The sequence below is a fragment of the Triticum dicoccoides genome, chromosome 3B, assembly GCF_002162155.2.
Source record: "Triticum dicoccoides isolate Atlit2015 ecotype Zavitan chromosome 3B, WEW_v2.0, whole genome shotgun sequence".
Classification (NCBI taxonomy): domain Eukaryota; kingdom Viridiplantae; phylum Streptophyta; class Magnoliopsida; order Poales; family Poaceae; genus Triticum; species Triticum dicoccoides.
Window position 1 is genome coordinate 50311461 of NC_041385.1, and position 14310 is coordinate 50325770.

Here is a 14310-nt window from a genome sequence, read left to right on the forward strand (position 1 = left end):
GATGGTGCTTTCTCGCTGCAAGGCGCCAGTGCGGGCGTACTACTTGTCGCGCCCACCGGAGAGCACCTCAAGTACGTAGTCCAGATGCACTTTCCCAAGGAGCAAGCAACGAACAATACTGCAGAGTATGAAGGTTTGCTTGCCGGTCTCAGGATCGCGGAAGACCTTGGGATAAGGAAGCTCGTTGTCAGGGGTGACTCACAGCTTGTCGTACGCCAAGTGAACAAGAATTATCAGAGTCCGTTGATGGAAGCTTATGTTGATGAAGTGAGGAAGCTAGAAGAGCACTTTGACGGCCTGCAGATGGAGCACGTTCCAAGAGCTGAGCACGACATTGCCGATGGCCTGTCGAAGTGCGCTGCACTTAAGTTGCCTGTGGAACCAGGGATCTTTGTGCTCAAGCTGACTCAACCATCTGTGACACCATCAACTGGACAAAGCAAGAAGAGGAAGTTGATTTCTGGTGACTACTTTCCGGCAGAGCTCCCTGAAGCCGCCGCCAAGAAGGTCCCCAAGATCAACACCAAGGACGCTGAGGAGCAGTCTGCTCCGGCAAACCCTAGGGTTTGTTCCGTTGAAGCAAACACTCCCGACAAGTTTTGCTCCGGCAAGCTTGCTGGGGAATGTCAAGCTCCGGCTGAGCTGCAGGTTCTTGCCGTAGAAGCAGATGTTCCCGCAGCAGCAGATGTGCCTTTAGTCCTTGTTATCGAGCCGCAAGCTCCAGCATGGGCACAGCAGATTGTCCGTTTCCTTCAGACAGGAGAACTTCCCGAAGAGCAAGAAGAAGCGGAAAGAGTAGCCCGGCAGTCAAGTATGTACCAGTTTGTCGACAATACACTGTGCAGATGGAGACTCAACGGAGTGAAATTGAAGTGTATTCCCCGGGAAGACGGACAAAAGCTGTTGGCAGAGATACACGGAGGCATATGTGGTCACCACATTGGCGCAAGAGCACTTGCCGGCAAAGCTTTCCAGCAAGGTCTCTTTTGGCCGACAGCCCTCCAGGATGCAACTGCACAAGTAACCAAGTGTGAAGCGTGCCAGTTCCATTCCAAGCAGATACACCAGCCAGCTCAAGCTCTCCAGACGATCCCTTTATCCTGGCCATTTACGGTCTGGGGGCTCGATATCCTCGGCCCCTTTCCCCGAGCAATCGGGGGCTTTGAGTACTTGTACGTAGCAATCGACAAGTTCACAAAGTGGCCGGAAGTGGAAGCAGTGAGGAAGGTGACAGCACAGTCAGCAGTCAAGTTCTTCAGGTCAATTGTTTGCCGTTTCGGGATCCCTAACAGGATCATCACGGACAACGACACGCAATTCACGAGCCACACCTTCATGCAGTATGTCCAAGACCTTGGCGCCAAGGTCTGCTTCGCTTCTGTTGCTCACCCGAGAAGCAACGGTCAAGTGGAGAGGGCAAATGCTGAAGTGCTGCATTGCCTCAAGACCAGAACTTTCGACAGGCTGCACAAGTGCGGAAGAAACTGAATCGAGGAGCTGCCGGTGGTTCTTTGGTCGATCAGGACGACACCAAATCGAGCCACTGGCCAGACACCTTTTGCTATAGTCTATGGAGCAGAGGCAGTTCTCCCCACGGAACTCGTATACGGGTCACCTCGAGTGCTCGCTTATGATGAGCTCGAGCAAGAGCAGCTGCGACAAGATGACGCGCTGCTCCTTAAGGAAGACCGTCTTCCGGCCGCTGTGCGAGCTGCTCGCTACCAGCAAGCTTTGCGCCGCTACCATAGCCGCAAAGTTAATGCCAGAAGTCTCGAGGAAGGCGACCTTGTTCTTCGGCGCGTTCAATCCGCCAAGAATTCCAACAAGTTGACGCCGAAGTGGGAAGGCCCTTACCGGGTGAAACGAGTCACTAGGCCTGGCGCTGTCCGCCTTGAGACCGAAGATGGCGTACCAGTGAGCAACTCCTGGAACATTGAACATCTTCGTAAGTTTTACCCGTAAGGCGCGGTTGCCGGAACCTGTTCCGGCTACCACCTTTTGTACAAGTCTTGCCGCTGTTGCATGTAATCCTTTGTACAAAGCCGGGCGCAGACCCCATGCGTAAATAAAGCTCATGTGCTCCGCACACCCTGTCAATTTCATGCTTTCTATACTTTGCATGTATTATCTGACACTTTGTGCAGTGCCTACCCCCGGTAAGCAATAACAAGTTGTAAGGCTCCATATCTTTATTTTCTCTTCTTTCTTTTTCTCAAAAGGAAGGTTCCCTCGCCCACAAGTTTATCGGGGGGAAAGGAGAAGATAATGGTGTGGACCAGGCATCGTTCAAGAAAGTTTTGCCTTGCCGGGAAGCGAATGACAGAAAAGCTAAGTTGCCAAAGTTTGAGCAATCAGACTCTTTTAAATTTTTAAGTTATCTTCCTTGAACGACCATGCTTTGTATGGAAAACCTGTGCGTGGAGGAACCTACTCGTAGCTAGTTGCATGCGCCCTTACTTTGTTTCGAGTCCGCTCAACAACTTAAGTGAGCTGCGGCTAGTCGCGACAAGGTTTCTTGCCGGCTGCGGCACCGCGCAGGCTGCTGACGTCCCGCACTCAGCACTCGCGGTTAAGGTGCATGCGCCGGCAAGTTCCCTAAAAGCATAGGGTAAAAGCATACAAAGGAAGGAATCAAGTAAAGGAAATAACATAGCAATCAATACCTAAGATAGAGTATATTACAAGATAGCTTGTCGCAGCTCTAACAGACTGTTATCATAATATGACCAGCGGCGGCAAGAAAAGAAGAAAACGGGTGGCCTAATCTACGCGGTCGCCATCAACCCTCTTGATCCCGCTCACCTTGTCCACAATGGGTGTGAGAAGAGCCTTGAGCGCTTCCAAATCAGCTTCAGGCGGCAAGGTCTTGAGGACTCTGGTGAGGTTGAGGCCCGGGTTGCGGAAGGCCACCTTCATCAGCACCTTTTGAAGAGCTCCCGCACAAATCTCACGCGACTCGTCGGCCAGCTGCTTTGGGATCCTCTCCTGGAGCCGCTAGAGGGCCGTCGCCACGCCTTTGAAGAACAAAGTGAGTTTGGCGCTGGGCTGGAGGTTCTCGTCGGAGGAGTACCCAAGATCCTCCATCCCCAGCTGCGTCAACTCCCTGTCAATGGATGCAGCAATATCCACGAGCCCTTCTGTCCAATGCTCCACATTCTCCCTAAAGGCGTTCTGGGTCTCGGCATCTCTCGCCAGCAGCGCCTCGTTGTCCTTGATCTCCTTCCTCAAGGTCGCTTCCCCCTCCTTGGCCTCATCCAACGTCTTGGTCAAGGTAGCCAGCTTCAGTTCAAGGTCCACGTTGGACTCCTTGGCGGCGTTAAGCTCCTTGTTCTTCTCAGCGAGACGGCCCTGCAGCTCGCCGAAGGTGTAGGCGTCCTTCTCGCGCTCTTGCTTGAGCGCGGTAAGCTCCTCACCGCTCGCCTTGAGATCGGCCTCCAGCTTTGCCACCTTTGTCTCCAGTTCCTTCTTGGTGGCCTCTGTAGCGGCGGCAGCGTCCTTTGCTTCCTTGAGAGCCCCGCCAATTGATCGCTCGCGCACGGCAAGCTCCTCCTCGTAGCTGTCGAGGTTGACCTTCCGCTGCGCCAACTCACCCTCCCGCGCAGACAGCTCCTCGGCGACAAGCCGCTGTTGCTCTTCAGCTTCAGCCTTCTCGAGAAGGAAGGCTTTCTGCTCCTCGGCGAGTTGCTCTCGCTGCTCTGCCAGGGACCCGAGAGCCTCCTAATTGAGACCCCGGAGCTCCTCCGCGCGCTTCTCAATGTCTACTCCTGCCTTTGCGACAAGCGCTTCCCGGGATTCCACCTTGGCTTGCCGAGCGCGGTAGAGTGACACCAGCTTCCGGAGCAGCCGCTCCTCCTCAGGCTCGTCACTGCTGCTTGGCGCGTCAACCAGTGTCAGCCCAGCAGAGGCGAGCACTTCTCCATCAAAAACTTCTCCTTCCACCGGTGCCCTGGGGCTCGACGCCCAGGGGAGCTTGATGAAGACGCCATCGCCGGCCTTCAGGTAGGCGCCGGGCTGGGGCTCCTCGGAGCCTGACGTTGCGGCAGCGGCGGAGGGATCGGCGGTCGGTGTAGCGCCTGACGCTCCTGCGGCCTCAGGGCCGTCAGTACGATCGCCGGTCCCCTCTTTAGCTTCTGCAGCGGCAGCCTTGGCGGCCTCCTCGCCGGCGGGCTCGTCAGCGCCGGCCGCTTCTTCGGTGGCAACGGCGTCGTCAGCATCGCTGCGCGCGTTCTCCTCGTCGACGACCTCGGTCTCCATTGGTTCCGCGGCGGAGGGATCTGACGGTCGGAAGAAAGAGAAAAGTCAAGCAAATAAACAAAAAGAAGATCAGAATCAGAAGAACCCAAGGGAAGTTTTCAAAGCAAGAAGATTACCTGCACTAGGCTCCATGGTTATGGTCTCCACCACCGGGGGGTCGCTGGTGTCGTCCCTTGCCGGAGAACTGTCCCTTGCCGGAGAATCCTCCCTTATCGGAAAATTCTCCCTTGCCGGGGAAGCCTCCCTTGGCGGTGTAGTTGAAGCAACTGGCTCGTCGGGGACGACTTCCGAGTGTTCCTGGTGAAGCTGCTCTGCTCCTACACAAATCAAGAATCGGATGTCAGCAAATAAAGAGCACCCATGCGCACCTAAACAGCGAAAGTAAACCATATACTTACGCTGGCGGCTGCGCTGGGGGCTGCTTTGCGGAATGATTGCCGGGTCCGGCAAGGTGGTCTCAGACGCATCCCCTGCCGTCGTAATGGGATTGTCCTTGATGACAACCACTGGGACCTTGGCTCTCTTCGACGCCCTCTCGGCCAGAGTCCTGAAAAGGAATGGATTCAGAGTAAAGCAAATCAGATGCAAGACGAAACAGCAAGAATCGAAGAACTACAAGTACAACAAGGAAACTTACTCTTCTTCTTCTTCTTCCTCGTCGGAGCTGAGCGCGGAAAGATCGAAGTCCAGCCCGCTTCCGGCGCGACGAGGTGGAGGAGTAGGCTCCCTTGGCCGCTTGGCGGGAGCAGTGGCGGTGGTCTGGGACGGTCCAGCTCCAACTGCCGCCGCGGCGTGAGAAGCGACGGGAGCAGAAGTGGTGGTCCGAGAGGTCCCCGCTCCAGTTGCCGCAGCGGCGTGGTGTGCTCCCGTGGCAACGGTGCTTCCCGCGGCGGGGCGTGCCGCGTGGCGCGGCGACTGTTGCCTCGTCTGCCGCTCCGCTACATCCCCGGCCTTGCGGAGGCGCCTTCTTGGTGGAGCTGAGGGCTGTGCTGGGGGCTCCGCCCGCGGCAAGCTGCTTGAAGATGACTGGCCGCTCGCACCCTCGGCGGGCTCACTTGGCTCGGCTTCAGGCTCGGCAAGCCCTCCCTCGCCGGCAAGTTCTCCGGCACGCTCATCTCGATCGGCAAGGCTTGCCGCCTCTGCCGCCTCAGCCTCCTCCACAGTAAATCCGAACTCGCCCGCGGCAGCGACTGCTGCCGCCTCTTCCAGCCTGGTGACGATGCGCGCCATCTCTTTATCGGTGGTGTCACGGGTGAGGCTCTTCTGTTCGTTGGCGCGGACCGCCACCTCCACCAGGCCATCAAAGAACTGCTGCACGACGTCGTCCGCAGGCTCTTGCCAAGTTGGGACGATTCCATGCGAGTCGCACTGCGGCATCATCACCCTGATGCGATCGAGCGAGGAATTGTTGCACAACGGGACGACGCCCGCCGGCAACTTGAACATTTCGGGGTGATCGCGGTCCCACTTGAACAGCTCTTGAAGCATCGCTGTAAGCTCCAGGACAGTGAATTTAAAATTGAGGCCCGGGCGTAGCCTCATGATGTCCGTCGGACCCCCGAATTCCCAGGCGGGTCTCCTCCTCTCCTGCAGAGGGACGATGCGACGGCGAAGAAAGTCTGCGCCAACAGCCCCTACAGTAAGCCCGGCAAGCCTGAGCCGCAAGATCCGGGTGACGGTGATCTTCAACCTAGCGTCTTCCGGGGCTAGGTTGCCCCAATCATTGCCGCGCACTACTGGGGCTTGGCGCTGGGCAGTGAACGGCTGCGGGTTCTCCTCGACGATCCAGCACCATTCCGATCTCCACTCATCCCATTTGCTGCGGAGCTCCCCCTCTAGATAAGCCTCTTTCTTGCCGGTCCTCGAGATCCAGGCGATCCTGCCAGACAGAGCCTCTCCTCTCTCAACTCGGGGCATGAAGTAGTGGTGGAAAAGAGCTACGTTTGGGTGGACTCCGACAAAGTTTTCGCAGAGATGTGCGAAAACCGCCATCGTCAGAATGGCATTGGGGGTGAAATCAAGGAGGTGGAACCCGTAGGTGTTCATGATATCGCAGAAGAATTCAGAGAAGGGCGGGCAGAGCCTGCAGTAGAAGAACAAGGCGAAGAAAGGGTATCCGCGCGGAGCTTTTTCCGAGGCGGCGGCGGAGAGTACCTTCGTGCGCGGGTGCGCTCGCGTCTCCGTCGACCAGAAGAGGTAATACCACTCCCTCAGCTCCTTTGCGGCGAGCGTGGGGGGGAAGAGTGCCCGCTCCTTTCGCAGCGCCTCGAGCCGCTGCGCCTCGGTCGACTTCACGCCCTTCCCCTTGCTGGCTTTCGGAGCCATGGCGGAGGTGGTGGAGGAGATCGACAGCGTTGGTGATGCTGGTGACAATGGGGAGCGGAGCGCTGCTCTCTCTCTTCTTGGGAAGAAGGAGGGGAGCGGCGGAGATTTCTGAGATTGGAAGTAGCAAATGGCGAGGTGGGCGAACTGCTCCTGTTTCCCCTGCTTATAAGGGGGGAGGGGGCGGACGTTCCGCTTTTCCGAATAAAGAACCACCCACGATCTCTCCCACGATGCCGCAATCGACTTGTGCCGTTAGGGGAGGGCGCGGTGGATACGGAGCAAGATACGGCGTAAACCAGGATGTGCGTGCCCGTGCCCTATTTTGGGCCTGGCCCAACAGCGCTCGGCACCGTGTGTGGCCCAGGCCCGGGGGCTCCTGTCGGTGTACTAGAGTAGGGGTACCCTAGTATCCCGAACTTGTGCACAGGCAGTCGCAGCGTCCCGCGGCAAGGCTTGCCAGGTGACCGCCAAGGTCCTCCGTGGTTCCTTTGGAGCCATTCAAGAACAATGTATTCAAGCCAAGGAGACAAGGCCCCGGCAAGAGGAGCTTGCCGGGAAGACCAACCAAGGAGACAAGACCCCGACAAGAGGATCTTGCCGGGAAGGCCAACCAAGGCACCTCAAGGAACTTGCCGCGACGCGCCCCGCGTCCCGGAAGGCCCGGCGAGCGACAAGCTTCCGGACGCGACAAGACAGCAGCCGCGGCAAGGCGCTTGCCGCGGCAGGCTACCACTCTGCACCTGCGCTCCAGCACGTCTACCAACGTGTCGCCACGGGACCTTTCCAGGCGCGCGTGGCGAAAGGCTGTGCAGCTAGCGGTGCACGGTGGCGAGCGGCGATGACAAGGCTACCATCGTGGCAAGCGGTGGTGCCCCTGATGGTCCCTTTTTGCACTGTTTGGGCGACGCAGATAGGCATTTAATGCCCTTGTCCCCTGCCGTCAGGGTTAGGTAGAAAACACTGTACAAGTAACTGTACCTACCACAACTATTCTTCCATTTTTACCCTTGTCTACGTTGCCACCTGTCGGTGACCCCTTTAGCATATAAAAGGAGGCCCATGCGCAACGTAGAGGGGGTTCAAAACCTAGGAAAGCCAGAGCATACACACGCTCGGCACTGTAGCTCTCAGTGCTCCTGAGCAAGAACACAATAGAATCAGACAAGCAGCAGTAGGAGTATTATCTCTCCGGAGAGCTCCGAAGCTAGGTAAAATCGCTCGTGTGCTTCGTCTCGATCTGCTCTTCGTTCGATCTCCGCCCCCCGCCGAACCGAAAGGGGCTCCGGTCCCATAGGTGTTCGTGGGTCAGCCTCCCCGACATCAACCAAAACCCTAATGTCACCTAGATACTCCATTGTCACCTCAAGTATCCGTGGGCATGATTATACGATATGCATCACACAATCTCAGATTCATCCAACCAACACAAAGTACTTCAAAGAGTGCCCCAAAGTTTCTACCGAAGAGTCAAGAACGTGTGCCAACCCCTATGCATAGGTTCATGGGCGGAACCCGCAGGTTGGTCACCAAAACATACATCAAGTGGCACATGATATCCCGTTGTCACCACAGATAAACACGACAATACATACATCAAGTGTTCTCATAAAAGACTCAATCCGATAAGATAACTTCAAAGGGGAAACTCAATTCATCACAAGAGAGTAGAGGGGGAGAAACATCTTAAGATCCAACTACAATAGCAAAGCTCGGGATACATCAAGTTCGTGCCATAGAAGGAACATGAGAGAGAACACGAGAGAGAGAGAGAGATCAAACACATAGCTACTGGTACATACCCTCAGCCCCGAGGGTGAACTACTCCCTCCTCGTCATGGAGAGCGCTGGGATGATGAAGATGGCCACCGGTGAGGGTTCCCCCCTCTGGCAGGGTGCCGGAACAGGGTCCCGATTGACTTTTGGTGGCTCTGGAGGCTTGCGGCGGCGGAACTCCCGATCTATTCTCCGTTCCCCGAAAGGTTTAGGGTACGTTGGTATATATGGGTGAAAGAAGTACGTCGGTGGACCTCAGGGCTGTCCATGAGGCAGGGGGCGCGCCCCCCACCCTCGTGGGCCGCCCGGGACTCCCCTGGTGAGCTTTAGGTACTCCGTGGGCTTCTTTTGGTCCAAAAATAAGTTCCGTGGAGTTTCAGGTCAATTGGACTCCGTTTGATATTCCTTTTCTTCGAAACACTGAAATAGGCAAAAAACAGCAATTCTGGGCTGGGCCTCCTGTTAATAGGTTAGTCCCAAAAATAATATAAAAGTGGATAATAAAGCCCAATATTGCCCAAAACAGTAGATAATATAGCATGGAGCAATCAAAAATTATAGATACGTTGGAGACGTATCAGGGCGCGCCAACCCCCCTGGGCGCGCCCTCCTGCCTCGTGGCCGCCTCGTGGCGTCTCTGACTCCACTCCAAGTCTCCTGGATTGCGTTTGTTCCAAGAAAGATCCTCGCAAAGGTTTCGTTCCGTTCGGATTCCGTTTGATATTCCTTTTCTGCGAAACACTGAAATAGGCAAAAAACACATCAATTTGCACTAGGCCTTCGGTTAATAGGTTAGTCCCAAAAGTAATATAAAAGAGCATATTAAAGCCCATTAAACATCCAAAATAGATAATATAATAGCATGGAACAATCAAAAATTATAGATACGTTGGAGACGTATCAGAGAACCATGGAGAACCTCGTTACCAGTACCTGCACATACAAAAGCAAATACTTGCACTCAACGCGATCAAGGGGGTTGTCAATCCCCTCAGCGGTTATTTGTAAGGATCAAATCTCGTAGTGGTAGATAGATAAAATAAAAACACAAAATAGAATAACGGTAATAAAATTGTATTAAGGTATTTTTGGATTTTATATATGATAAAAGTAGACCCGTGTGATACGTCTCCGCCGTATCTACTTTTCCTAATGCCTATGCTCTTGTTTTGGACTCTAATTTGCATGATTTGAATGAAATTAACCCAGACTGACGTTGTTTTCAGCAGAACTACCATGGTGTTGTTTTTGTGCAGAAATAAAAGTTCTCGGAATTGGACAAAACTTTTGGAGAATTATTTTGGAATAAATAAAAAATACTGGAACCAAGACCCACTGGAGGGGGCCCCAGCTGCCTACTAGGCACCAGGGCGCGCTACCCCCCTCCGGCTTGCCCTGGTGGGTAGTGGGGCCCATGAGGCTCCTCCAACCCTATTCAGGATACTATAAATTCACATTTTCGGAGAAAAAAATAGGAGAGAAAGTTTCATCTTGTTTCACGATACGGAGCCGCCGTCGCACCTACTGAAATATCTTTGCAAATTGCTGACAAATGAACCGCCATTCCTATCGGCATTTGCGAGGATGTACCTATTGTTGTTGCAAATGTTACTATCTTAATGGAGTTTGTTATTCTTGAGATGCCCGAGGATGACAACATGTCGATTATCCTTGATAAACCCTTTCTGAATACTGCAGGGGCTGTTATTGATTGCAACAAAAACAAGGTCACCTTTCATATCAATGGTAATGAGCATACAGTGCACTTTCTGAAGAAACAATTTCAAGTGAATGGTATTAATGTTATTGAAAAATCTCTGACACTTACTATTGGAAGTTTTCAACTCCCCATATCTGCTGCCCAAAAGAAATATGACATACTTATTGTTGGGGATGTGCATATCCCGTTGAGTAACTTAGTGCTTTACGAAAGTTCTTTGGTTTCATGCTAATCGAAAGTGGTTGTTAATAAGACTTGATCAACCTTATTAATGGATCATTTTTTAGAGGTGTGGAGTTAATGAATCTAGTAGGCACTACCTTCTGTCTCCACCCTTTGTTTTCTGTTTTTGTTAGTTAAACAAAATAAAATGCCATGTTTCCTGTTTTCTGGATTTTCCATGCAATAAAAAGTGCCCAAAAATAAAAGTGCTCGGAATGTCCTGAAATTTTAACACGATTTTTTCCTGGATATTTCTTAATTTTTGGTACAAATAACATCAGAGGGGGTACCCCTGGTGCCCACAAGACACCAGGGCGCGCTAGCAACCCCAGGCGCGCCCTGGTGGGTTGTGGTCCCCATGTGGGTCCCCTCACTTATCTCTTTAGCCCATGTCATCTCCTACCTGCAGAAAAAAATCACCATTGTGTGTTTTTGCTCTCAGTCCCGCGGATTTCGATCTCTTTGCTCGAAGCTCCGTTTTCGAAATTATTTTGGGGGATTGCTACTTGGTATGTGGCTCCTCCATTGCTCCAATTAGTTTAGGCTTTGGCGGTTCATATTTTGACGGTACGGTACATTAATTTCACATACAATGCTAATGTTCAGAGAGAAGGTATATGACGTCTTATTGCTTCTAATGATTTACCACTAGGCTTTGGTGAATGTGAGGGTTCCGTAGAATATATTCAAAATTGTCTTAAGCCTAATTATATACCAATTTCTAGACAAACTACAACTAGGGATATTAAAAAGCTATGCCAAACTAGTAAAGAGAAAAGAAAAGAAAAGAAGAATTTTCCACATGCACTTTTTCAGTGTTGTTAACACCCGATATCTGTAGTGGTCGGGCAAAGCAAGACTACATTAGTCTGGTAGCTCATTATGTTAACGAACATTGGCATCTACAAAATAGAGTAATAGGATTTGAATTAATTGATATATCACAGAGTGGTGTAAACATTGTTGAAGTTGTACCCAAAGTTGTGAATGATTTTGATCTTGCCATAAGGTTTTCGCAATAACTTTTGATAATGCTTCAGCAAACACTACTACAATGAATACACTGGCTCATTTATTCTGCGTATATGCTGCATCCTTTTTAATGCATCAACGGTGTGCTTGCCATATGATTAATCTTATTGCTAAAGGTACTTTAGATATATGTGAACCACACGTTGAAGTCATAGCACTGTAATTTCTTATCTTTCGCATTCAAATCTATGATTTGCAAACTATGGGAGATATTGCATTGCTCTAGGAACAATTCCTCAGAAGTTTAATTCAGACATGCCTGTTAGATGGAACTCTACATATATGATGCTTAAGGCAGTTATCCGAGATGGAGTTTCGGTCAGTGGTTTTATTAATGCATATTATGGGGTTGATCCTCTAATCGGTACTGATACTTGGCATGTTATTACAGCATTGACTACATTTCTTGAGTTGTTCTATGATGCAACAATTACTTTTCCTGGGGTTTATTACCCGACATCTCCTTTGATAGTGCATACCGTAGTAGACATTGCTAGTCATCTGAAAGCATATGAAGGCGGTGGATTATTACTTAACGTTGTTGCTGGCATGAAACCCAAGTATTTAAAATGTTGGCAACAAATTTCTCTGTTGTATGCATTTGCATTTATCTTGGATCCTAGAGCTGAACTTGAAGGGTATCATAGTGCACCCAATTTGACATGTCCCTAAGTTTAGATTATACTAATGACTTCACTAAGGCTCGTGAAAAGCTTTATGAAGTTTTTGGTATTTAAAAGCAAAAGTATGCCGGAGTTCGAATGCAACGACATCCACGTATTTGAGTGGGTCTGACACACACGCAAGACAAACGTGCATCGGCCCCCTCCCTCCCTGGATCGGGCAACTGGAAATGAAGGCCGCGGGGCACGATGGCTGTTGGGGAGTGAATTCGGATAAAAGGAAAATGAAATGGACAGCCAGCAGTCGTGAGATAACCAGCGCGATGTGACTGACTGTATGTTGATTCGATGGTTTCCTTTTTCCAAAAACAACTGCGTTTTGGTTTTTTGTGTTTGAATTTGGAAGATTTTTTTTAAAAGGAGGCAAAAGCTTTGCCTCATCTCATTAATAAATAAAAAGAGAGTTGCCCCCTTAATTAACGGAAAACCGGGTAAAAAATGTTACAACATGTCCGCACAGGACACACAGGGCGACCTGGCCAACCGCACAAGAACGCGCACACGCCGCCGAGGAGAAAAGCGTCGTCGAGATTGCAGCCCGGCATCATCGTCATCACACCTCCGCGGGGCGACTCCGGCTCCACCATCGAGGACCACCGAAGAAGCCCTCACCGCAAACAAGCATCAAGACCTACGCCGGCTGATGCCAAACAGTCAGCCACACGCGCCGGCGACCAGACAGCTCCGACTCTATCGACGAGCATCCCAGGGGAAAAGCGTTGGGCTTGCGCCGAGCCAGCGCCAGAGCTGATCACTCGTCTCGTGTCATCGTCATCGCAAGGGCCCCTCCTCAGCAGCTCTGACTTTAGGAAGACAAAGCGGGGCACGGCAACCCCTCGAGCGCGACAGAAGAGACCGACTACCAAGACCCATCTGCAAGCATGCTCCCCTCGAAACTGCCATCGTTGCTACACAAGAAGTCATGCCAACATCCACATCGCTAGACGGGCACCAATCGACTGCAATGTCGCGGCCGTCCAGCCCATGGAGCGCGCAAACGGGATCCGAAGCTCTTCAAGGCGACGCCCCAAAGAGGGAAGCGACGATGTCGACACCGTCGCCCGACCATACTGGGCCTTAGGCTTTTACCCGAAGAGCAAATATGAGGGTGTAGGAGGATGCGGGGCTCCACGACGATGCCTCCAAGAAGGTTATTCGACGCCCACAGGCGCCGACGCCGCCGGAAGGCAAGAGCTTGCCCAGAGCAATCCAACACCATCATCGCCCCCACGGACAGCACCTCCACTGGCCCACCCACCTCTCGAAGAGCCACGGCGCCGAAGCACTGGAGAGCCACCAAGCTGCACACCTCCTCGCCGGCCAAACACCGACGAGCCAGAATTGGCCAGATCTGGAATCCCACCATCGCAGCGCCACCAAGAACCACCAAGGCCAGCGCACCGTCGGCCCGCGCGAGGACGTGCCCATGGAGCATGGAGGGGGGCTGCACCCACCCCTACTTGCCGGAGAGGAGCGGTTGGCCTGAAGACCAGAGCCCGCCGACGAAGATGCCGCGACTGCCACTTGCGAGAGCTCCTGCTCCTGCTCGGAAGCCGCCACGCCAGAGAAGATCATCTAGGGAAGAGCCCAGCTGGCCGTCGGCGTAGCAGCCGACCCGCCTAGATCCGTCGTGCCATGAAAAAGGGTATCAATCCTTCCCCACCTCGAGCTCCCGCGGCCAGACAAGAGGAAGACGACCCCGCCGCCGCCGTCTGCCGCCCGGGCTTAGCCCGCCGGCCTCCTCTGGCGACGGCGAGGGGAGGGCGGCCCGGCGGCGCGGCCGAGGATTCCGCCCGTGTCGCCTCGGAAGAGACGACGCGGGGCGAGTTGGGGCTTTTATTTGGAAGAATTTTGGCTTGCCAAGTCGACGCTCATTCCAACTTTCAACTTTTTTTTGTGTTGTTTTGAGAGATGTTCCAACTTCCAAGTAGCGAGTAGTAGGCCCATCCCCATCCCCATCCCCATCGTCTCGTAGCCGCCCCCCATCCCCATCCCAATCCCCACCCACCACTCACTCACAGAGAGAGACAGAGCGAGAAAGAGACGCAGCTAGAAAAATTCCCCTCCGTCCTCCTCTCCTCCGCCCGTGCCCTAGAAGTTCCACCTCCAGATCCGTATCCATGGGGCGCCACGCCAAAAACAAGAAGAAATCTTTGGGGATCCCCGGCCCCGCTCCCGTCCATATCTCGGAGCTCTTGCCCGAGATCTCGGCGCCCTTGCCCGACACCCCCCTACCCACCCGCCATGGCCATGTCGAGAGGAAAACCAGTGATTCCGTACGGACAAAGTGGGCAGCCGGTC